Raw genomic sequence first — 26,209 nt, forward strand, 5'->3', positions numbered from 1 at the left:
CTTTGCTCATGAGTCGCCAGGTATCTTTATGATACCGCCACGTGGTTCAAGTTCAGGTTATGATTAATAATACAGCACACCGCTTAGTAAGGATTAAAACAACGGTCATTTATTATATACAACAAGCAATATTAATACCCTAATACTACTTTCTATATAATAAACCTATCACTACTGGGCAATACTTAACTTAGGAAGAGCCCACCAGGTCAGGGAAACGAATGGCTTGTCCAATCAGATCTGGCCCACGGGATTCAAAAGGCTGCTACAGGTCGGTGGCTAGGTGTCTTTACCGGATAGCGATCGCTGGATTCAAACTTACTGTTGCCGGTTGCTGTTCTTGCGAAGGTCTCGAGCAGGCGAAGAGGAGAGAGAGAGAGAGATCTGAACTTGGACCCTCACTTTTATAGGGGGCCTCCCGGGGCAGCCCTTGACCCTGAGTCCCAAGTGATTGGATCTGTCCCCAATCTCTGGGGTCGATGTGTCCAATGGTGAGGCGATTCCTCGATCGGGGCGTGGTCGCTCACCTGTCTTTGTTTCGGCCACTGCAGGCGCCGACAGGTCTGGCCCGGTATTCAATTGCTAATATGTTGCAATTGTTCCCGGGGATAGCCGATTTAACTGTGGATGTCTGGATAGATGGGCTGCAAACAGTCCTGGATGCAACTGCAAATACCTGGGTTGATGGGCTGTTGATAGCCCTGAGTATCGATCTGGGCTAACTTCCCAGAGCCGAATATGCAATACTGTCTGCAGCTGCCTGCTTGTGTCTTCTTAGCTGCTTTTCCCAGCAGTCTTTCGGGTTAGCCATTTTAAACTGGGCTTTGGCCAGATTAATCGGAACGCAGCCATTTTACGTGGCTACAACACCCATCAACAATAAACAATAATCAGCAAGAAATGTCAATCCCCATAACAATAACAACGATCCCATCCGCCCACCAACCCCCAAACATCAGCCCGCATGTATCTACTGGGCTCTTGAGTGACCTTCTGCCATTCTTCCTTAGTTTGCCTGGCTAGCATCCTTTTTGAAAATAAAATATTCCTCTTGGCTCTCACCGCCATTTGCATGACCTCCAGGGAGGTGCCAATGAACTTTCAGACTGCCCTACCCAGAAAGACAGCCACATTGATACATGGATTGTCTGTTCCCTCAGGGCTGACATTCTCATTCTGCATCCAGATTGAGACCCGTCCCATCCAACTCCTGCCTCCTGATTAGAGAATATTATGGAAATGATGCACTACCTGCCTTCTGCAAAATGCTGAAGTGCTTCACTCCAACATCAAGCAGGGTCGGGACCTCTGGAATGTTTCCAATGTTGGGGGAGTGCGGTCGAAGGAGGCAACAATCCTGCCCCATGACTCCCTTTGCCCTGTTGACCCCTGGTTTAACAAGTTCCGACACGTTTCTTGACTTATGCTACTGAATTCCTCCACCTTTCTCCGTGCAAGATTTGAATAAGACTTTCCCATTCCTTATTTTGGGTTTCTGTGTGGAATTGGGAATATTGAAAGGAATGAACTGCAGGGCTAGAGGAAAATAGCAGGGGGTTATGACTAATGCAATAGTTTGTTCAAAGAGTCAATATAGAAAAGATGGACTGAATGGTCCCCAGCTGTGCTGTATGAATGGAATGGTTTGCTTCTGATTAATCTTTTTAACCCTTTCAACGTACAAATATATGAACAGTGACAGACAGAACAAGATGCTCTTTTTCCATCCAGCCTATCTTACACCATTGCACTGCCCTGTGCGTCGCTGTACATACACCCCCCCCACCCAGAAACCAGAGGCAGACTAAATATCCCAGGTCAGTTAAGTGCTAAAGATCTGGCTGATGCCTCTCACAACACCCACGAATGTTCAAAGCCATTCCAGGAGAACTCTCTGGCCCCGATTCATGTTCAGTGGTGTTTATGTTTTGGACCAGGTGATCACCGCTCAGCCAGAAACACGGTCAGCTCTAGCTTGACAGAATCGGTGTTCAGAGCACAAGGCAACAACGTCTTCCCAGGGGTCCTATTCTCTAAGGAAAGAATCAGTTCCTGATGTCGAACCTAGATCTGATTTAAATAACTTGAGATTGTCATCTCTGCCAATTGCCCGCTGTCTAAACATATACTGCAGGCATTGTAGCAAGAGATTGAAACTGGACATGTACACAAAGAAAGAAATTGGAGCATTTTTCAGATAGCATGTGCCTGCATGCCATACATACTCTGTGTGTGTGTTTGTAATGTCTACTCTTTCTCTTCTGTGTGTGTAATGTTTACTCTCTCATGTGTATGTGTCCGATATCCACTCTCTCCCTGTGTGTCTTGTGTGTGTGGGATCCACACCCTGCCTTGTGTGTGTGTGTGTCCACTCGCCTGTGTGTGTTTGACATCCACTCTCTTCCTGTGTATGTGTGTGTGTGTATGTGTATATGTATGTGTGATAAGTGTGCATGTGTGTGTCTGTGCTATCAACCCTCTCCCAGGGCCCAATTTAACCAAATAGGAATAGTGTGCCATAGCAAGTGCGTTTAGCCGCATGTTTCTTGGCGCTCGCAGTTTTTAAATGGTGTCCTCGGGCGAAATTCTCCTCCAACGGCGCGATGTCCGCCGACTGGCGCCCAAAACGGCGCCAATCAGATGGGCATCGCGCCGCCCCAAAGGTGCGGAATGCTCTGCATCTTTGGGGGCTGAGCCCCAACATTGAGGGGCTAGGCCGGCGCCGGAGGGATTTCCGCCCCGCCAGCTGGCGCGGAAATGACATCCCCGGGCGGCGCATGCGCGGGAGCGTCAGCGGCCGCTGACAGTTTCCCGCGCATGCGCAGTGGGGAGAGTCTCTTCCACCTCCGCCATGGTGGAGGCCGTTGCGGAGGCGGAAGGGAAAAAGTGCCCCCACGGCACAGGCCCGCCCGCAGATCGGTGGGCCCCGATCGCAGGCCAGGCCACCGTGGGGGCACCCCCCAGAGTCAGATCGCCCCGCGCCCCCCCCAGGACCCCGGAGCCCACCCGTGCCGCCTTGTCCCACCGGTAAATACCTACTTCAATTTACGTCGGCAGGACAGGCAATTTCTCGGCGGGACTTCGGCCCATCCGGGCCGGAGAATTGAGCAGGGGGGCCCGCCAACCGGCGCGGCCCGATTCCTGCCCCCGCGGGGGCGGGATTCACGGCGGCCAACGGCCATTCTCCGACCCGCTGAGGAGAATCTCGCCCCAGGTCTCCAGTCAAGTCAGCATAGTGTCAACCCACAGTTGAACATGTATAATAGTTTAAATGTTAAATAAAATCGTGTTGCATCTTATCAAATGTTGGAGGTCTGTCTCTCGCTACACTGCATCAAGTGCAGTCCACATCGATCCAGCCGACCCAACACATCATGGTACCAGTGAGTGATGCTGAAAATTGACTGACCTACCTTGAGTGAATCAGCATTGATCAGCAAACAGACGGACCTACCTTGAGTGAATCAGCATTGACCAGCAAACAGCCATCCGGTGACATGGAAAACGTCTGCCCTCCTCTGCAGCTCCGCATCGTCGGCAACCTCGGTGCAAATTGGAAGATCTTCAAACAAAAGTTCCAACTCTATCTCGAAGCCACCGACCTTGAGGCCGCATCGGACGGCAGGAAGATCGCACTATTCCTCTCCACAGCCGGGGACAACGCCATCCACATCTACAACTCCCTTACATTCGCTGAAGGTGAAGACAAGACGAAATTTAAAACAGTCCGACTGAAGTTTGACAGCCACTGCAACATTGAGGTGAATGAGAGCTTTGAACGGTACATTTTCCAGCAGAGGCTTCAGGGTAAGGATGAACCTTTTCAATCCTTTCTGACCCATCTCCGCATCCTCACGCAGTCATGTAACTATGACTCGACCACTGATTTCATGATCTGGGATCAGATCGTTTTCGGGGTCCACTCCGATTCCCTTCGCCAGCAGCTCCTGAAAGTCAAGCAGCTCACCCTCACCATTGCCATCAAAACGTGCGTTCTCCACGAACATGCTAACAATCGGTACTCCCACATCAGGGCGGCAGAGGCGGCAAAGCTAACCTCCCATGAGGCGGAACGGCTGCAGGCCATCACACAAATGCAGGGCCTAAGTATCGACGAGAGTGGCCATTCCGCTCGTTTTTCTCGGGCCCCTGCGCATGCGCGCCACGACCAAGGGGACGGCGAGACCGACGACCAGACTGCGCAGGTGCGTACGTCGTTTGACTGCACTGCGCATGCACGATGGCGCACGGAACGCGCTGACGTTGGTGTCATGACGTGTCTGAATTGTGGCTCCGCCCATTTAAAGCGGCAATGTCCAGCAAATCATGACGGTGTCTACAGTGTGGCAAGCTTGGCCACTACACAGCTCTTTGCAGATCTGCTACACTGTCCAGCATCCAGCGATCCCGGCCGCAGCGCAGAAGCGTCCGTTCAATACAGCAGGCCATGCCAGACTCCGACCCCGACAGCCCAACAGATCCTGATGCTGCATGCCTCAAATCTCCATACCGGGTGGGCATCATTACAAAGCATGCGCTGCCTTTCTCCAAGACAGCGAATCACCTCCCGATCCTCAGCGTGGATCCCGACGACAAGTGGTGTGCTGTCCTCACTGTCAACAAGGCTCGCATCCGGTTCAGGCTGGACAACGGCGCATCGGCGAACCTCATCTCCAAATCCGATCTCGACACCATCCGTGTCAGACCAAGCATTCTTCCACCGGCCTGCCAGCTCCTTGACTACAATGGCAATGCCATAGCTGCCAGTGGCTCTTGCCAACTCGGAGTTTCCAATAAGTCATTTAAAGCGACACTGCGATTTGAGATTGTGGGACCTGACAGAGCATCCCTGCTCGATGCTCGGGCCTGCAAACCCCTGAACTTGGTTCAGCGAGTCCACACCATGTCATCTTCACAGGCGACGGCCTCACCTGATGAGAACATACAGGCTGAAATTGATGACATCATCACACAGTACCACAGCGTGTTCGACGGAATAGGCACACTCCCATACTGATACAAAATCCTGCTCAAACCAAACGCCACCCCTGTGATCCACGCACCACGTCGGGTGCCGGCACCCCTCAAGGACCGCCTCAAGCAGCAGTTACGGGACCTCGAGGACCAGGGCATTATATCAAAGGTCACAGATCCCACGGACTGGGTCAGCTCCATAGTCTGTGTCAAGAAGCCATCAGGGAAGCTTCGAATCTGCATCGACCCCAAGGATTTAAACCGCAATATGCTGAGGGAACATTACCCGATACCAAAACGAGAGGAGTTGACCAGCGAGATGGCTCATGCCAAACTCTTTACGAAGCTGGACGCCTCCAAGGGGTTCTGGCAAATACAGCTGGATGCATCCAGTCGCAAGCTGTGCACATTCAATACCCCGTTCGGTCGCTACTGCTACAACCGGATGCCTTTTGGCATCATCTCTGCCTCAGAGGTATTTCACCACATCATGGAACAGATGATGGAGGGTATCGAGGGGGTGCGCGTGTATGTTGACGATGTCATAATCTGGTCCACAACTCCTCAAGAACACATCGATCCCCTTAAGCAGGTATTCCACAGAATCCATGAGCACGGCCTCCGTCTCAACAGAACCAAGTGCTTGTTCGGTCAACCAGAATTCATTGCATGCCGCGGAGACTAAACTTATAGACTGAACTTTTGCACAACTGTGTTACCTTATCGTTTTGACCTCTGTAAATATCGTTGTTACCGTTTCATTTGCCCTATATCTGCACTAGCGACACCTTCCTGTGTACATAAGGATATTTTAGCACATTCTGTATATAGTCACGCACATATACACATCCACACGCACATGCACCTTAATATTTATTATCTCAACACACACAATACAGAACAAAAAGAAAAAAAAGGGGGGCAGATGTCATAATATACATCTATGTATACAATGGAGTGCAGAAAGGCAGTGATTGACACACAGGATGACCAGTAAGTGCACAGAACAGAGCAGCCAATCACCAGACAGGACATGACCACTATAAAGCCAGAGGGCAACAGTTTTCCCGCTCTCTCGGGACCCAGCCTCTGAGACAGAGTTCGTGAGCTGGCCAGTGCAAACACCATGTGGTAGCTAGTAAGTCTGGTCAGGCTAGTATCAGGTCTCCAGTCAAGTCAGCATAGTGTCAACCCACAGTTGAACATGTATAATAGTTTAGATGTTAAATAAAATCATGTTGCATCTTATCAAGTGTTGGAGGTCTGTCTCTCGCTACACTGCATCAAGTGCAGTCCACATCGACCCAGCCTACCCAACACACCACTAACCACTGTGCTACCGTGCTGCCCACTCTCCCTGGGCGGGATTCTCCACTCCTGCGCCGAAGTGCCCACGCCGCCGAGGTTCACGGCGGTGCAAAACGGCCCCGATCCCAACCGATTCAGGCCCCGACAATGGGCTAGGATCGGGGCCGTGTCATCTACACGCGCCAGGCCTTGTCGCCGCGTAAAGGCGGCGCCGCATAGGTGATGCGGCCGGCGCCGCATAACTGACGTCACCCGCGCATGCGCAGGTTGGCCGGCGCCAACCCGCGCATGCGTGGTTGCCGTCCACTCTGAGTCCGCCCCGCAAGAAGATGGCGGATGGATCTTGCGGGACCGCGGAAGGAAGGAGGTCCTCCTTCAGAGAGGACGGCCCGACGATGGGTGGACACCGATCGCGGGCCATCCCCCATTTGAGGTACCCCCCGGTGCAGGATCCCCCCTCCCCCTCCCGCAGGCCGCCCCCCCAGCGTTCACGCACCGCTCACGACGGCAGCGACCAGGTGTGGACGGCGCCGGGGGGAACCCGCCGTTTTGGCCTGGCCGCTTGGCCCATCCGGGCCTGAGAATAGCGGAGGTGCCGGAGAATCGCCATTTTGGGTGACTCCGGCGATTCTCCGGCCTGCGGCCCGCGGAACTCGACGGGGCCATTCCCGCCGCTTGGGAGGGCGTAGGACAGGCGTCCCGGGAAATTTTGGCTGCCCAGGCGATTTTCCCAACCGGCGCGGGAGTGGAGAATCTCGCCCCTTGTGTTTGTATCTGTGTCTGCATGTGTGTTTGTGTATGTCTGTGATATCTACTCTCCCTATCTTTGTGTGTGAGATTTCCATGCTTTTGTGTGTGTATCTGTGCATCTGTGTGTGTTTGTGTACGTGTTCTTGTGTGTGTCTATTTGTGTGTGTGTGTATGTCTGTCTGTGTGAATGTGTTTTTGTGTATCTGGCAGTGCCATTTGGAAATTAACTATTGTAAGCTAGTTATCAACTTTGAAGCAGATGGAGGTTATTTCTCTCTGTAAATTTAGATTTATGAAGAGCTGTGGCCCATACCTCAGATACATATATCAATGGAAGACCTGTCAGCTTCATTCAAGCTGTTTATTCCCATTCACCTGGAGCACACCTTTCAAAGATGCCTTTAGCACTTTTGTTTCTGGAGTTACCTGCATGCAGTGACGCCCTCGCAGCAGTTTTTGCATTTTGCTAATTTCCATGAAACTTAATCCATTTTAGCAGAGGATATGAGCGTTCCTCACACCACCTGCCTCTGCTTTTAGTTGTTACGTTGCTGTGGCTATCAACTTAATCAAAGATTCTCTTTGAAAGCTGCAGCAACATAGATTGTACTGAGCCTTGGGAGTAACTGTAAACTTGACTTGTCTTGTGGTTTTTGCACCATCTGATTCACTGCTCCATCTGAGTGAAAACAGATGAAGCTGCTGGGTCTGTTTTCAGTCATTATTCATTCCCAGTTACAGTTCTCCATTAACCCCTTGCAGCTCTGTGGGATTTATTATTTTCGATTTTATTTTCTCAAATCTTTAAGCATCGCCTTTCTATTTTTGAAGGGGCGGGGGTGGGGACGGGGGGGGGACGGGACGGGACTGCCTGTGCCAGACAGCGTGTGATATATTTGTGATTGAAGCTGGAATGGAATCACACTTTGCTCCTGATATGTGTTCTGTCAGTTATGATGGAGATTCGCTGTGGGAAGCAGCACCTAGGGATATCACAGTTTCCCATTCGCACTGTCATGTCGAAGTGCAGAATGTAAAGATTGAGTCAGAATGTGCGAACCACGGAGTAAACAGAGCACCTCGGAGTGAATCTACCTAATACCTAAACAACGGCCTTTGTTCACACTGCTACCCACTGTACTGGTCCTGGTGTGTGTTGATGCCGGCTGGACTCTTAACCATGCTGTTGTGTGATGCTCCAAGAGGATTAAATGACAATGACCCTGATCCATCTCAGCTCATCGGTGTAGCCAAGTTAACTCTTTGAGTCACCCTTTATTGCCCAGTTGGGCTGTTCCATCTGTATGACTCACCCAAGTGCAGTGAGTTTAATCCTCTCAATCCCAGACTGTGGGTAAATATTTTTCCGCTGCCATGTCTGGAGATTCTCACAGTAGGCCTTTCGCAAATGTAACCCCCTCCCCCAGGCCCGAGGGATAAGAGCTAACGGTTAAGCCAACATGACCCCAACCCTGACCTTCAGGAGCTAGTCACACACGAGCCAGAGTCACGATGAACTCTTGCAAATTGGTAGCTACGTCAGACACCAGTCACCTCCACAAGCTGCAAAAGCATGCTTTACGAATGGTTACTTAAACCATTAGCTCTAAAGTTCCCACTGTGTTTTCTTTCCCTTTCAGACTTAATTCAGCACGGAATGCTGTCCTTCTAAAGACCTGAAATTGGGTTGCCAACTCTGGCTTGTTGTATTCCTGGAGATGTTGTCACATGACCCACTGTCACCCCCCCCCCCCCCCCCTTCACCCAACTTCCCCACTCTCCTGCCATTGGTCACCCATCAGATTGCAGTGCACCCCCTTCTCAGCCAATTAGAAAGAGAACCAATGCTCCTTAATCCGATTGGACGATTCCAGACTGTCAGTCAAACAGCCTAATTTCTCCCCTTATTTTATTTGAAACTAATAAATGAAAGTGTGCAAAGAAAATGTCCCATTAACCTTCTCCCATGGGGATGGAGGCAAAGTCAGAGAGATCATTTTTGAATTGCTAAAAGCGTTGCCAACACTCCCTCCCCCCTTGTCCAGAATGTGACAGCATTGAAGACACAAAGAGGCACCAGACTGAGATAGCAGGGGAACAGCCAGACAGGACAAATGAAGCACATCCCCTCCTTTGGCAAGACTCAGTGTCATCAAAGGGGAGTTCAGGCACTGGGCCAAGAACATCACGAGCACGGCCTCAGATGGAAAGCCTGGAGTTTGATCTATTTTTCCATTGAGTGTTGGTAGTCGTCACGTAAGTTGGATCCAGACACACATACAGAGTGGCTCACAGTGCTAAGAAGCCAATCCAGCTGGTGGTACAGGATCATTAACATAGTGAAGTCCCTCCTCCCACTTTCACTCTCCACCTCAGGTAACAACAATAAAGAACAGCTGCTCTGCAGCCACATTAACATTCAGCACCAGGATGTGAGAGAAACCAGAGCAGGAAACAGCCCCATATCCCTACTCTCTTTAGCCCCACACAGACTAGGATCACCTTCTTGCTCTATGTAAACGGTCACAAACGTTTTTCTCCTGCAGTCCACAGTTTAATGTGAATTCAGAATCAAAATAATTATGCAAAATTATGCAGAATTTGCAGCACAGAAATCGACCATTCAGCCCAACTGTACATACTGGTGGGTATGCCACACAAGCCGCGGCCCACCTTACTTCATCTTGCTCTACTAAAGTCATGGAATCGCTACAGAAGGAGGCCATTTGGCCCATCACGCCTGTACTGACCCTCTGAAAGAGCACCTTACCTAGGCCCACACTCCCGCAACTCTGTAACCCCACCTAACCTTTTGGACACTTAGGGGAAATTTAGCATGGCCAATCCACCTGCACATCTTTGGACTGTGGGAGGAAACTGGAGCACCCACAGGAAACCCACGCAGACACGGTGAGAATGTGCAAACACCACACACATCCACCTGAGGTTAGAATTAAACCCGGGTCCCTGGCGTTATGTGTCACTGTCCTCCCCTTCTGTTCCTTTCTCCCTCAGTCACTGAGCCAACTTCCCTTTAAATATATCGATGCTATTCACCTCAACTGTGAATTGTGGTAGCGAGCCCCACATTCTCACCACTCTCTGGCTCAGGATCTTTCTCCTCAATTTGTTTTTCCCTGGATAAGTCAGAGATTTATGGGGCTGGATCTTACAGAACACCATTTCCCCGTCCCATAACTGAAAAGTTAGTCATCAGCCCACACCCACCTGAAACCTGGCTGCATTTTAGGCTGAGATAAGTGTGGTAGTCACCACTGTTTGTATAACACGTATATGAGAGGTACTACGGTAAGGCTCCTGTACTACAGGTACGGGGGTAGAACCCTGCCTGCTGACTCCGCCCAGTAGGCGGAGTATAAATGTGTGTGCTCACTGAGCTGCAACCATTTCGGCAGCAGCTGCAGGAGGCAACACATCGCTGCTTAATAAAGCCTCGATTACTCTCTACTCCCATCTCATCGTAATTGATAGTGCATCAATTTATTAAGCAGAGATTTGACAGCGATGGACCTATGCATCTAGCCAGATCGCCTGCAGCTGCATCCTCAAGCAGACAACGCCACGTCGACTTCGACCACTGGCTAGCTTGCTTTGAAGCCTACATTGGATCAGCGACAGAACAACACTCAGAAGCACAGAAACTCCAGATCGTGGACACACGGTTGAGCTCCGATATTTTTCCCATTATCCGGGATGCGCCCAACTAAACTGAGGCCATGGCACTTCTGAAAGAGAACTACATCTGGCCGATCAACAAATTCTACGCCAGGCACCTCCTGTCCACGCGGCAACAACTCCCCGGTGAGTCATTGGACGATTTCTGGCGTGCCCTGCACGCCCTGGCGAGGAACTGCGATTGCCAGGCAGTTTTGGCCATTGAACATACTGAACTTCTAATCAGGGGCGCTTTCGTTACGGGCATAGGGTTGGCGTACTTCCGCCCATCTGCCAGCGCCTCTTAGAAGGGGGTACGCTCAACCTCGCGGTGACCAAGAAACTCGCGACCTCACTGACGGTAGCCTCCCGTAATGTACGCCCCCGACTGCAAGGCGCCCCCCCTCACGGACAACGTGGGCCCCACCAGCGGCTCCCCCAGCCAACCCCAAGCCTGCGCCACGTGGCAGCCAGCCAACCCTGGGGGGCCCAAGTGCTATTTCTGCGGCAGACAAAGCATTCTCGGCAACGCTGCCCGGCGCGGAGTGCAATCTGCAAGACCTGCGGGAAGAAGGGGCATTTCGCTGTGGTGTGCCAGGCCCGGTCGATCACCACTGTATCCAGGCTCATTGTTCCTGCACTCCCCACGTGCGACCCGTGGGTGCTGCCATTTTCGTCCCCACAGCCCCACCATCTTCCTCTCAGCAGACCTCGTGTGGCCCGTGGGCATCGGCAGCTTCAGTGCCATTTTGGACGGCGCCTCAGTACCCCTGCTCGTCGGGCACCTCATCTGACCGCTCATCACCCGCAACCGCCGCCGACCAGCCCGAGGCCCACCAACACCAGCCGCAGCTCACCTCCATCACGCTCGACCAGTCCCGGCCACACAACCTTGCAATCGCGACAACGATGGTGAAAGTCGTTGGCCACAAGACTTCTTGCCTTCTCGACTCCGGGAGCACGGAGATCTTCATCCACCCCGATACGGTAAGGCGCTGCTCCCTTGCGGTGCACCCCATTACCCAACAAATTTCCCTGGCCTCCGGATCCCATTCCATGGAGGTCCGGGGGTACTGCATCGCCACCCTCACTGTCCAGGGCGTAGAGTTCAGCAACTCCCGGCTCTACGTCCTTCCCAACCTCTATGCAGCCTTGCTACTTGGCCTGGACTTCCAGTGCAACCTCCAAAGTCTAACTCTGAAATTCGGCGGGCCCCTACCACCCCTCACCATATGCGGCCTCACGACCCTTATGGTCGACCCACCCTCCCTGTTTGCAAACCTCACCCCGGATTGCAAGCCCGTCGCCACCAGGAGCAGATGGTACAGTGCCCAGGACAGGACCTTCATCAGGTCGGAGGTCCAGTGGCTTCTGCGGGAAGGCATCATTGAGGCCAGCAACAGTCCCTGGAGAGCCCAAGTGGTAGTAGTAAAGACTGGGGAGAAACACAGGATGGTCATTGACTACAGTCAGACCATCAATCGGTACATGCAGCTCGACGCGTACCCCCTCCCACGCATATCTGATATGGTCAATCAGATTGCACAGTACCGTCTTCTCTACAGTGGACCTGAAATCTGCCTACCACCAGCTCCCCAACCAAAAGGCGGACCACCAATACACTGCGTCCGAAGCAGACGGTCGCCTTTACCACTTCCTTAGGGTTCCCTTCGGCGTTACTAATGGGGTCTCGGTCTTCCAACGGGAGATGGACCGAATGGTTGACCTGTACGGACTGCGGGCCACCTTCCCTTTGGGCAGTGTGTCACATTATTCTCTCTGGGTAGTGTGGTAAAGTATTGTCAGTAGGCAGTGTGTTGCAGTATTCTATGTGGGCTATGTGTTCCAGTATTGACAGTGGGCAGTGTGTTCCAGTATTCTCTTTGGGCTGTGTGTTCCAGTATTGACAGTGGGCAGTGTGCTACAGTATTCCCTATGGGCAGTGAGTTACAGTATTCTCAGTGCGCAGTGTGTGACTGATGCACGATCAATGACCACTAAAGCGAGGTTATAGTCCAACTGAAGGCTTTAACAAGCTAGATGTTTTCCCCCCGCAGCTCAGGTACAGAATGAAGGCTGCTAGGGCGGCACGTGCTCTTATACCCCGCCTTGCAGGGCGGAGCTACCATACAGCTTGACCAATAGGAAACACACATCTACCAATTGTGTTCCAGCATTACCAGGTACCGTAATACTTCTACACAGACAACCCCCTGTTAAAAAAGAGTCCGGCGGGGGTGGTGGCCTGATATTACAACATGGTAACGTGGGAGAAATTATAGTTATGGAGGAACCATAATACCTCCGTACAGCGTTTTGTAACTATTTACAATTCTATTTACTATTTACAATTTATGATTCATAATTAACTATACACTTTAAAATGAAGCAATCAGTCGATTGGAAACCCTGGTCGTCCTTTGTGAACGTCGAAGCTTCGGTGGTGACTCCGGTGGAGGCTTGGGCGTCTGTGACTCCGGGGGCGTGGCCTCGATCTCTGTGCCAGCTTCGACACCCCTAGACGGCGCTGGTGGGGGAAACGGTTGACCTGGGACGGGCCAGTAGGACGATCTTCCAGACCGTTCCGTTCTCCCTCTCTACCTGTCCGTTACCCCGGGGGTTGTAACTGGTCGTCCTGCTCGAGGCGATGCCCTTGCTGGGCAGGAATTGACACAGTTCATCGCTCAGAAAGGAGGATCCCCTATGACTATGTATGTAAGTGGGGAACCCGAACAGTGCAAAGATGCTATAGAGAGCCTTGCTGACGGTGGTTGCGGTTATGTCGGGGCAGGGGATGGCGAATAGGAACCGGACGTACTCGTCAATCACGTTCAGGAAGTACGTGTTGCGGTCAGTGGAGGGGAGGGGGCCTTTGAAGTCCATGCTGAGGCGTTCAAAGGGACGGGAAGCCTTTATCAGGTGCGCTTTCTCTGGCCGGTAGAAGTGCGGTTTGCACTCCGCGCAGATTTGGCAGTCCCTGGTGGCTGTCCTGACCTCCTCGATGGAGTAAGGCAGGTTGCGGGTCTTGATAAAGTGGAAAAAGCGAGTGACCCCCGGGTGGCAGAGGTCCTCATGGAGGGCTCGGAGGCGGTCCACTTGTGCGTTGGCACATGTGCTGCGGGACAGGACATCAGGAGGCTCGTTTAGCTTCCCGGGACGATACAAGATCTTGTAGTTGAAGGTGGAGAGTTCTATCCTCCACCGCAAGATCTTATCGTTTTTTATCTTGCCCCGCTGTGCATTATCGAACATGAAAGCAACCGACCGTTGGTCAGTGAGGAGAGTGAATCTTCTGCCGGCCAGGTAATGCCTCCAATGTCGCACAGCTTCTACTATGGCCTGGGCCTCCTTTTCGACTGAGGAGGGGTGGATTTCGGAAGCATGGAGGGTACGTGAGAAGAAGGCCACGGGTCTGCCCGCTTGGTTGAGGGTGGCCACCAGAGCTACGTCTGACACGTCGCTCTCGACCTGGAAGGGGAGGGACCCGTCAATGGCGTGCATCGTGGCCTTTGCAATTTCTGCTTTGATGTTGCTGAAGGACTGGCGGACCTCTATCAACAAGGGAAAAGCTGTGGATTGGATCGGGGACGGGCCTTGTCTGCATAGTTGGGGACCCACTGGGCATAGTAAGAGAAAAACCCAAGCCAGCGCTTCAGGGCCTTGGAGCAGTGAGGGAGGGGGAACGCCATAAGGGGGCTCATGCGCTCAGCGTCGGGGCCTATAACTCCATTTTGCACTACGTAGCCGAGGATGGCTCGGAGGTCGGTGCTAAACACGCAATTATCCTTGTTATATGTAAGGTTAAGGATCTTTGTGGTCTGGAGGAATTTTCGGAGGTTGGTGTCGTGGTCCTGCTGGTCGTGGCCGCAGATGGTGACATTATCGAGATACTGGAATGTTACCCGTAAACCGTACCGGTTAACCGTTCGGTCCATCTCGCGCTGGAAGACCGAGACCCCGTTGGTGACACCGAAGGGAATCCTTAAGAAGTGATAGAGCCACCCATCTGCCTCGAAGGCAGTGTATATGCGGTCACTAGTACGGATGGGGAGCTGGTGGTAGGTGGACTTGAGATCCACGGTGGAGAAGACCTTGTAATGCGCAATCCTGTTTACCAGGTCGGATATGGGGGGAGAGGGTACGCGTCCAGCTGTGTAAACCTGTTGATGGTCTGACTGTAGTCGATGACCATCCTATGCTTCTCCCCGGTCTTTACCACCACTACTTGAGCTCTCCAGGGACTGTTGCTAGCTTCAATGACTCCTTCCCTCAGTAGCCTTTGGATCTCTGACCTGATAAAGATCCTGGGCACTGTACCGTCTGCTCCTGGTGGCGACGGGTTTGCAATCCGGGGTGAGGTTCGCAAACAGGGAAGGCGGGTTGACCTTGAGGGTCGCGAGGCCGCAGACAGTGAGGGAGGGGTGTAGGGCCGCCGAATTTGAAAGTTAGACTTTGGATATTACACTGGAAGTCTAAACCTAGGAGTGTGGCCGCGCAGAGGTGGGGAAGGATGTAGAGCTGGTAATTTTTAAACACCCTTCCCTGGACTGTGAGGTTTGCTACACAAAACCCCTTTATCTCTACTGAGTGGGAACCGGAGGCCAGGGGGATTATTTGATTAACAGGGTGGACGAGGAGAGAACAGCGCCTTACCGTGTCGGGGTGTATGAAGCTCTCCGTGCTCCCAGAGTCGACTAAGCAGGACGTCTTGTGCCCGTTGATTAGTACAGTTGTTGTAGCAGTTGAGAGTGTTCGAGGCCGGGACTGATCCAGGGTCACCGAGGCTAATCTCAGCAGTTGAGTGTTCTCTTTGGGCGGTGTGCGGTCAGCCGAGCTGGGGTCATGGGAGTCCATCCAAGATGGCGGCTCCCATTGGTCGCACATGGCTGGGGGTGCACAATGGGCAGTGTGTCACATTATTCACAGTGGGCAGTGTGTCATCGTTGACAATGGGCAATGTGTTATTGTATTCTCAGTGGGCAGTGTGTTACAGTGTTTTCTGTGGGCAGTGTGTCACAATATTGTTTGTCGCAGTGTGTCACATTATTGACAGTGGGCAGTGTGTTACAGTATTTTTTTTTAAATTTAGAGTACCCAATTCATTTTTTCCAATTTAGGGGCAATTTAACATGGCCAATCCACCTAGCCTGCACATCTTTTGGGTTTTGGGGGCGAAACCCACGCAAACACGGGGAAAATGTGCAAACTCCACATGGACAATGACACAGAGCCGGGACCGAAACTGGGACCTCGGCGCCATGAGGCAGCAGGGCTAACCCACTGCGCCACCGTGCTGCCCATGTGTGTTACAGTATTGACAGTGGGCTGTATGTTACAGTATTGACAGTGGGCAGTGGGTTACAGTATTCTCAGTGGGCAGTGTGTTCCAGTATTGACAGTGGGCAGTGTGTTACAGTATTCTCAGTGGGCAGTGTGTTACAGTATTCTCTGTGGGCAGTGTGTTCCAGTATTGAGCATGGGCAGTGTGTTACAGTATTCTCAGTGGGAAATGTGTTACAGTATTGACAGTGGGCAGTGTGTTCCAGTATTGACCATGGGCAGTGTGTTACAGTATTCTCAGTGGGCAATGTGTTACAGTATTCTCAGTGGGCAGTGTGTTCCAGTATTGACAGTGGGCAGTGTGTTACAGTATTGACAGTGGGCAGTGTGTTCCAGTATTGACCATGGGCAGTATGTTACAGTATCCCCAGTGGGCAGTGTGTTACAGTATTCTCAGTGGGCAATGTGTTCCAGTATTGACAGTGGGCAGTGTGTTACAGTATTCTCAGCGGGCAGTGTGTTACAGTATTCTCTGTGGGCAGTGTGTTACAGTATTGCCTGTGGGTAGTGTGTTACAGTATTGACAGTGGGCAGTGTGTTACAGTATTCTCTGTGGGCAGTGTGTTACAGTATTGACAGTGGGCAGTGTGTTACAGTATTCTCAGTGGGCAGTGTGTTCCAGTATTGACAGTGGGCAGTATGTTACAGTATTCTCTGTGGGCAGTGGATTACAGTATTCTCAGTGGGCAGTGTGTTCCAGTATTGACAGTGGGCAGTGTGTTACAGTATTCTCAGTGGGCAGTGTGTTCCAGTATTGCCTGTGGGCAGTGTGTTACAGTATTCTCTGTGGGCAGTGTGTTCCAGTATTGACAGTGGGCAGTATGTTACAGTATTCTCTGTGGGCAGTGGGTTACAGTATTCTCAGTGGGCAGTGTGTTCCAGTATTGCCTGTGGGCAGTGTGTTACAGTATTCTCTGTGGGCAGTGTGTTACGGTATTGACAGTGGGCAGTGTGTTACAGTATTCTCAGTGGGCAGTGTGTTCCAGTATTGACAGTGGGCAGTATGTTACAGTATTCTCTGTGGGCAGTGGGTTACAGTATTCTCAGTGGGCAGTGTGTTCCAGTATTGACAGTGGGCAGTGTGTTACAGCATTCTCAGTGGGCAGTGTGTTACAGTATTCTCTGTGGGCAGTGTGTTCCAGTATTGACCATGGGCAGTGTGTTACAGTATTCTCAGTGGGAAATGTGTTACAGTATTGACAGTGGGCAGTGTGTTCCAGTATTGACCATGGGCAGTGTGTTACAGTATTCTCAGTGGGCAATGTGTTCCAGTATTGACAGTGGGCATTGTGTTACAGTATTCTCAGCGGGCAGTGTGTTACAGTATTCTCTGTGGGCAGTGTGTTACAGTATTGCCTGTGGGTAGTGTGTGACAGTATTGACAGTGGGCAGTGTGTTACAGTATTGTTTGTGGGCAGTGTGTTACAGTATTGTTTGTGGGCAGTGTGTTACAGTATTGTTTGTGGGCAGTGTGTTACAGTATTCTCAGTGGGCAGTGTGTTACAGTATTCTCTCTGGGCAGTGTGTTCCAGTATTGACCGTGGGCAGTGTGTTACAGTATTCTCTGTGGGCAGTGTTATAGTATTGCCTGTGGGCAGTGTGTTCCAGTATTGACAGTGGGCAGTGTGTCGTATTGTTTGTGGGCAGTGTGTTGCATTATTGTGTGTGAGCAGTGTGTTACAGTATTGTTTGTGGGCAGTGTGTTACAGTATTCACTGTGGGCAGTGTTACAGTATTGCCTGTGGGTAGTGCGTTACAGTATTGTTTGTCGGCAGTGTGTTACAGTATTGTTTGTGGGCAGTGTGTTACAGTATTGTTTGTGAGCAGTGTGTTACGGTATTGTTCGTGGGCAGTGTGTTACAGTATTTGTGGGCAGTGTGTTACAGTATTGCCTGTGGGCAGTGTGTTACAGTATTGTTTGTGGGCAGTGTGTTACAGTATTGTTTGTGGGCAGTGTATTACAGTATTGTTTGTGGGCAGTGTGTTACAGTATTGCCTGTGTGGCAGTGTGTTACAGTATTGTTCGTGGGCAGTGTGTTACAGTATTGTTTGTGGGCAGTGTGTTACAGTATTGTTTGTGGGCAGTGTGTTACAGTATTCTCAGTGGGCAGTGTGTTACAGTATTCTCTGTGGGCAGTGTGTTCCAGTATTGACCATGGGCAGTGTGTTACAGTATTCTCAGTGGGAAATGTGTTACAGTATTGACAGTGGGCAGTGTGTTCCAGTATTGACCATGGGCAGTGTGTTACAGTATTCTCAGTGGGCAATGTGTTACAGTATTCTCAGTGGGCAGTGTGTTCCAGTATTGACAGTGGGCAGTGTGTTACAGTATTGACAGTGGGCAGTGTGTTCCAGTATTGACCATGGGCAGTATGTTACAGTATCCTCAGTGGGCAGTGTGTTACAGTATTCTCAGTGGGCAATGTGTTCCAGTATTGACAGTGGGCAGTGTGTTACAGTATTCTCAGCGGGCAGTGTGTTACAGTATTCTCTGTGGGCAGTGTGTTACAGTATTGCCTGTGGGTAGTGTGTTACAGTATTGACAGTGGGCAGTGTGTTACAGTATTCTCTGTGGGCAGTGTGTTACAGTATTGACAGTGGGCAGTGTGTTACAGTATTCTCAGTGGGCAGTGTGTTCCAGTATTGACAGTGGGCAGTATGTTACAGTATTCTCTGTGGGCAGTGGATTACAGTATTCTCAGTGGGCAGTGTGTTCCAGTATTGACAGTGGGCAGTGTGTTACAGTATTCGCAGTGGGCAGTGTGTTCCAGTATTGCCTGTGGGCAGTGTGTTACAGTATTCTCTGTGGGCAGTGTGTTCCAGTATTGACAGTGGGCAGTATGTTACAGTATTCTCTGTGGGCAGTGGGTTACAGTATTCTCAGTGGGCAGTGTGTTCCAGTATTGCCTGTGGGCAGTGTGTTACAGTATTCTCTGTGGGCAGTGTGTTACGGTATTGACAGTGGGCAGTGTGTTACAGTATTCTCAGTGGGCAGTGTGTTCCAGTATTGACAGTGGGCAGTATGTTACAGTATTCTCTGTGGGCAGTGGGTTACAGTATTCTCAGTGGGCAGTGTGTTCCAGTATTGACAGTGGGCAGTGTGTTACAGCATTCTCAGTGGGCAGTGTGTTACAGTATTCTCTGTGGGCAGTGTGTTCCAGTATTGACCATGGGCAGTGTGTTACAGTATTCTCAGTGGGAAATGTGTTACAGTATTGACAGTGGGCAGTGTGTTCCAGTATTGACCATGGGCAGTGTGTTACAGTATTCTCAGTGGGCAATGTGTTCCAGTATTGACAGTGGGCATTGTGTTACAGTATTCTCAGCGGGCAGTGTGTTACAGTATTCTCTGTGGGCAGTGTGTTACAGTATTGCCTGTGGGTAGTGTGTGACAGTATTGACAGTGGGCAGTGTGTTACAGTATTGTTTGTGGGCAGTGTGTTACAGTATTGTTTGTGGGCAGTGTGTTACAGTATTGTTTGTGGGCAGTGTGTTACAGTATTCTCAGTGGGCAGTGTGTTACAGTATTCTCTCTGGGCAGTGTGTTCCAGTATTGACCGTGGGCAGTGTGTTACAGTATTCTCTGTGGGCAGTGTTATAGTATTGCCTGTGGGCAGTGTGTTCCAGTATTGACAGTGGGCAGTGTGTCGTATTGTTTGTGGGCAGTGTGTTGCATTATTGTGTGTGAGCAGTGTGTTACAGTATTGTTTGTGGGCAGTGTGTTACAGTATTCACTGTGGGCAGTGTTACAGTATTGCCTGTGGGTAGTGCGTTACAGTATTGTTTGTCGGCAGTGTGTTACAGTATTGTTTGTGGGCAGTGTGTTACAGTATTGTTTGTGAGCAGTGTGTTACGGTATTGTTCGTGGGCAGTGTGTTACAGTATTTGTGGGCAGTGTGTTACAGTATTGCCTGTGGGCAGTGTGTTACAGTATTGTTTGTGGGCAGTGTGTTACAGTATTGTTTGTGGGCAGTGTATTACAGTATTGTTTGTGGGCAGTGTGTTACAGTATTGCCTGTGTGGCAGTGTGTTACAGTATTGTTCGTGGGCAGTGTGTTACAGTATTGTTTGTGGGCAGTGTGTTACAGTATTGTTTGTGGGCAGTGTGTTACAGTATTCTCAGTGGGCAGTGTGTTACAGTATTCTCTGTGGGCAGTGTGTTCCAGTATTGACCATGGGCAGTGTGTTACAGTATTCTCAGTGGGAAATGTGTTACAATATTGACAGTGGGCAGTGTGTTCCAGTATTGACCATGGGCAGTGTGTTACAGTATTCTCAGTGGGCAATGTGTTCCAGTATTGACAGTGGGCAGTGTGTTACAGTATTCTCAGCGGGCAGTGTGTTACAGTATTCTCTGTGGGCAGTGTGTTACAGTATTGCCTGTGGGTAGTGTGTTACAGTATTGACAGTGGGCAGTGTGTTACAGTATTGTTTGTGGGCAGTGTGTTACAGTATTGTTTGTGGGCAGTGTGTTACAGTATTGTTTGTGGGCAGTGTGTTACAGTATTCTCAGTGGGCAGTGTGTTACAATATTGCCTGTGGGCAGTGTGTTACAGTATCCTCAGTGGACAGTGTGTTACAGTATTGACAGTGGGCAGTGTGTTACAGTATTGACAGTGGGCAGTGTGTTACAGTATTCTCAGTGGGCAGTGTGTTACAGTATTGACAGTGGGCAGTGTGTTCCAGTATTCTCTGTGGGCAGTGTGTTACAGTATTGCCTGTGGGTAGTGTGTTACAGTATTGACAGTGGGCAGTGTGTTACAGTATTGACAGTGGGCAGTGTGTTCCAGTATTGACAGTGGGCAGTGTGTTACAGTATTGACAGTGGGCAGTGTGTTACAGTATTGACAGTGGGCAGTGTGTTACAGTATTGACAGTGGGCAGTGTGTTACAGTATTCTCTGTGGGCAGTGTGTTACAGTATTGACAGTGGGCAGTGTGTTACAGTATTGACAGTGGGAAGTGTGTTATAGTATTCTCTGTGGGCAGTGTGTTACAGTATTGACAGTGGGCAGTGGGTTCCAGTATTCTCTGTGGGCAGTGTGTTACAGTATTGACAGTGGGCAGTGTGTTACAGTATCCTCAGTGGGCAGTGTGTTACAGTATTGACAGTGGGCAGTGTGTTACAGTATTGACAGTGGGCAGTGTGTTACAGTATTCTCAGTGGGCAGTGTTACTGTATTCTCAGTGGGCAGTGTTGCAGTATTCTCAGTGGGCAGTGTGTTACAGTATTCTCTGTGGGCAATGTGTTACAGTGTTGTCTGTGGGCAGTGTGTTACAGTGTTGTCTGTGGGCAGTGTGTTACAGTATTGTTTGTGAGCAGTGTGTTAAAGTATTGTTTGTGGGCAGTGTGTTACAGTATTGTTTGTGGGCAGTGTGTTACAGTATTGTTTGTGGGCAGTGTGTTACAGTATTGTTTGCGGGCAGTGTGTTACAGTATTCTCTGTGGGCAGTATTACAGTATTCTCTGTGGGCAATGTGTTTCAGTGTTGTCTGTGGGCAGTGTGTTACAGTATTCTCTGTGGGCAATATTACAGTATTCTCTGTGGGCAATGTGTTACAGTGTTGTCTGGGCAGTGTGTTACAGTATTCTCAATGGGCAGTGTGTTACAGTGTTGTCTGTGGGCAGTGTATTACAGTATTCTCAGTGGGCAGGGTGTTACTGTATTCTCTCTGGGCAGTGTGTTACAGTATTCGCAGTGGGCAGTGTTACAGTATTGTCTGTGAGATGTGTGTTATAATTTTCTCAGTGGGCAGTGTGTTACAGTATTGCCTGTGGGCAGTGTGTTACAGTATTCTCTGTGCATAGTGTGTTACAGAATTGGCAATGGGCAGTGTTTTGCAGTATTCTCAGTGGGCAGTGTGTTACAGAATTGCCTGTGGGCAATGTGCTACAGCATTCTCAGTGCGTAGTGTGTTACAGAATTCTCTGCAGACAGTGTGTTGCAATATTTTCTGTGGGTAGTGTGTTACTGTAGCGCACAATGACTTACGAGAGACGAGACGTGATGAAGTCGATCCAGGCTTTATTAAGCGATGCTTGCCCCCAGCAGCTCAGCAACAGAATGAAGCTGAGGGGAGAAGCTTGTGTTCTTATACTCCGCCTTCAGGGCGGAGCCAGGAGTCGGCCGCCAACCAGGACCCGGGATCTGTCAGCCAATAGCATCACGGCTTCACAGTCCCACATGACCCCTAATACATACCACCACATTCACCCCTTGTCAAAAAGGAACCCGGCGGGGTGGTGGTTCGCATGGTGGTAGGGGCTTACAAGGCTGGCCCTGGAAGGAAAATTTCGGACAGTGTTACTACAGTTTTAGCCCTACACTGGGCTATGTACAAGTTTGTGAGAACTATTTACAATATTAGCAAAAACATTTTTTTTTGTTACAACAGCATTCTTGGTGTCACGCGGATTCCATGAGTCGAGCAGGCGGTCTGGTCTTCCTCGTCGATCGCCTCAGCCCCCCGGTGGTGGTGCAGGTGCTTTTCAGGCGTTGTCGTCTCCGGGAGCGTTTTGGTGTTTGTTCCTGTTTTACTCCTAGGCGGGCACGGGGTGCGCCGGTGGCAGGGAGGGGATGATCGGTGTCGGGGGGGGTGCGTGTTGCCGGCGGGCGCCAGGTCCCGCAGGGAGACCGTGTCCTGTCGGCCGTCGGGGTACGCCACGTAGGCGTACTGCGGGTTCGCATGGAGAAGGTGAACCCTCTCGACCAACGGGTCCGATTTGTGCGCCCGCACATGTATCCGGAGCAAGATGGGTCCTGGGGCCGCCTGCCAGGTCGGCAGCGACGTTCCGGAGGAGGTCTTCCTGGGGAAGACAAGGAGGCGCTCATGAGGCGTTTGGGTAGTGGTGGTACACAGCAGCGACCGGATGGAGTGGAGAGCGTCCGGGAGGACCTCCTGCCACCGGGAAACCGGACCGTAGGGCCAGTAGGACGGTCTTCCAGACCGTGCCGTTCTCCCTCTCTACCTGCCCGTTCCCCCGGGGGTTGTAGCTGGTCGTCCTGCTCGAGGCTATGCCCTTGCTGAGCAGGAACTGGCGCAGCTCGTCACTCATGAAGGAGGACCCCCTGTCGCTATGGATGTACGCGGGGCAACCGAACAGTGTGAATATGGTGCCAAGGGCTTTAATGACTGTGGCCGCTGTCATGTCGGGGCAGGGGATGGCGAAGGGGAAACGAGAGTACTCGTCCACCACGTTCAGGAAGTATGCGTTGCGGTCGGTGGAGGGGAGGGGCCCTTTGAAATCCAAACTGAGGCGTTCAAAGGGGCGGGAAGCCTTGATCAGGTGCGCTCTATCCGGCCTGAAAAAGTGCGGTTTGCACTCTGCACAGATGTGGCAGTTCCTGGTGACTGTACGGACCTCCTCCACAGAGTAGGGGAGGTTGCGGGACTTAACGAAATGGTAGAATCGAGTGACCCCCGGGTGGCAGAGGTCCTCGTGGAGGGCTTGGAGGCGGTCTATTTGTGCGTTGGCACATGTGCCGCGGGATAGGGCATCGGACGGCTCGTTCAGCTTTCCAGGACGATACAAGATCTCATAGTTGAAGGTGGAGAGCTCGATCCTCCACCTTAAGATCTTGTCATTTTTAATTTTGCCCCGCTGTGCATTATCGAACATGAAGGCTACCGACCGTTGGTCGGTGAGGAGAGTAAATCTCCTGCCGGCCAGGTAATGCCTCCAATGTCGCACAGCTTCCACTATGGCTTGGGCTTCCTTTTCCACTGAGGAGTGGCGGATTTCTGAGGCGTGGAGGGTCCGGGAGAAAAAGGCCACGGGTCTGCCCGCTTGGTTTAGGGTGGCCGCCAGAGCTACGTCGGATGCGTCGCTCTCGACCTGGAAGGGGAGGGACTCGTCGATGGCGCGCATCGTGGCCTTTGCGATATCCGCTCTGATGCGGCTGAAGGCCTGGCGAGCCTCCGTCGACAGGGGGAAGGTGGTGGACTGTATTAGCGGGCGGGCCTTGTCTGCATACTGGTGGACCCACTGGGCGTAATATGAAAAGAAACCCAGGCAACGTTTCAGGGCTTTGGAGCAGTGGGGGAGGGGGAATTCCATAAGGGGGCACATGCGTTCGGGGTCGGGGCCTATTATCCCATTGCACACTACGTATCCCCGGATGGCCAACCGGTTTGTGCTAAAAACGCACTTTTCCTCGTTATATGTGAGGTTCAGGGTGTTAGCGGTCTGGAGGAACTTTTGGAGGTTGGCGTCGTGGTCCTGCTGATCGTGGCCGCAGATGGTTACGTTGTTGAGATACGGGAACGTGGCCTGCAACCCGTGCTGGTCAACCATTCGGTCCATCTCCCGTTGGAAGACCGAGACCCCGTTTGTGACACCAAATGGGACCCTTAGGAACTGGTATAGACGCCTGTCTGCCTCGAAGGCGGTGTACTTGCGGTCACCTGGGCGGATGGGGAGCTGGTGGTAGGCGGACTTGAGGTCCACGGTGGAGAAGACCTTATACTGGGCAATCCGATTGACCTTGTCGGATATGCGGGGGAGAGGGTACGCATCTAGCTGCGTGTACCTGTTGATGGTCTGACTATAGTCTACGACCATCCTTTGCTTCTCCCCCGGTCTTTACTACTACCACCTGGGCTCTCCAGGGACTATTGCTGGCCTGGATTATGCCTTCCTTCAGCAACCGCTGGACTTCAGACCGAATAAATATCCGGTCCTGGGCACTGTACCGTCTGCTCCTAGTGGCGACGGGTTTGCAATCCGGGGTGCGGTTTGCAAACAAGGACGGCGGTTCAACCTTGAGAGTTGCGAGGCCGCAGATAGTGAGTGGGGGTATTGGGCCGCCGAATTGGAATGTTAAGCTCTGCAGGTTACATTGGAAGTCTAATCCCAGTAATGTGGGCGCGCAGAGTTGGGGAAGGACGTAGAGCCTGTAGTTCTTAAACTCCCTCCCTTGCACCGTTAGGTTCGCGATGCAGAACCCTTTGATCTCTACGGAGTGGGATCCTGCAGCTAGGGAAATCTTTTGCGTACTTGGATGGATGGTCAGAAAACAGCGTCTTACCGTGTCTGGGTGAATTAAACTTTCAGTGCTCCCGGAGTCGATCAGGCATGGCGTCTCGTATCCGTTGACCAGCACCGTTGTTGTCGTCGTCTGGAGCGTCCGGGGCCGCGATTGATCCAATGTCACCGAAGCCAGTCGTGGTAGTAGTGTCGCGACATCTTCTTCGGACCCCGTGGAGCCGTCGATGCTGTGGTCCTTTGTTGTCAACCAAGATGGTAGCGTCCATGAATCGCACGCGGCCGGGGGTGGACAAAATGGCCACCCCCATGGATCGCACGTGGTCGGGGGTGGACAAAATGGCCGCCCCCATGAATCGCACGTAGCTGGGGGTCACAAGATGGCGACGCCCATCCTGCCCTCGTGGTGCTCGGGACCCAAAATGGCGGCGCCCACGGGTCGCACATGGGGCGCTGGGGGGGGGGTTGGGGAGCGTTTGGGATGTGCTGGGCTCGTACTTCTCCGGGGATTGCGGCGACCCCCCGGGACCGGCACACTGCCGCGTAATGGCCCTTCTTGCCGCAGCTTTTACAAATAGCTGCGCAGGCCGGGCAGCGCTGCCGGGGGTGTTTCGCTTCTCCGCAGAAATAGCAGCGGGCCCCCCCAGGATGGTCTGGCGCTTTAACCGCGCAAACTTGCGAGGGGGGGGGGGGGAGTTTGTCGCGACGGGGGTCCACGGAGCCCAAGAGGCTGCCGCGCGGTCGGGGCCGTAGGCGTGGGCGTTTTGCGAGGCTACATCTAGGGAAGATGCAAGGGCCCGTGCGTCTGAGAGTCCTAGCGACTCTCTTTCTAAAAGTCTTTGGCGGATTTGGGGAGAGTTCACACCTGCCACAAATGCATCGCGAATTAGCAGGTCCGTGTGTTCGATCGCGTTCACCGGCGGGCAGCTGCAGCCCCGTCCCAAAATTAGCAGCGCGGCGTAGAATTCCTCTCGCGATTCTCCGGGACTTTGCCGTCTCGTCGCGAGTTGGTGGCGCGCGTAGACCTGGTTAACGAGCCGAACGTAGATGCTCTTCAGCAATGCGAGCGCCGTTGGGAAATCCTCTGCGTCTTCTATGAGAGGGTAAATTTCCGGGCTTACCCTCGAATGCAGGACCTGCATTTTCTGGTGTTCTGTGATCCGGCCGGGGGCCGTTC

General features: G+C 51.8%; 1 protein-coding gene across 3 annotated transcripts in view; it reads left to right on the plus strand.

The window, feature by feature from the left end:
• creb3l1 (cAMP responsive element binding protein 3-like 1) overlaps positions 1-26,209 on the plus strand; it is a 335,084-nt gene that overhangs the window by 139,858 nt on the left and 169,017 nt on the right. The window lies entirely within an intron of this gene.

The sequence above is a fragment of the Scyliorhinus torazame genome, chromosome 10 (assembly GCF_047496885.1).
Source record: "Scyliorhinus torazame isolate Kashiwa2021f chromosome 10, sScyTor2.1, whole genome shotgun sequence".
Taxonomy (NCBI): domain Eukaryota; kingdom Metazoa; phylum Chordata; class Chondrichthyes; order Carcharhiniformes; family Scyliorhinidae; genus Scyliorhinus; species Scyliorhinus torazame.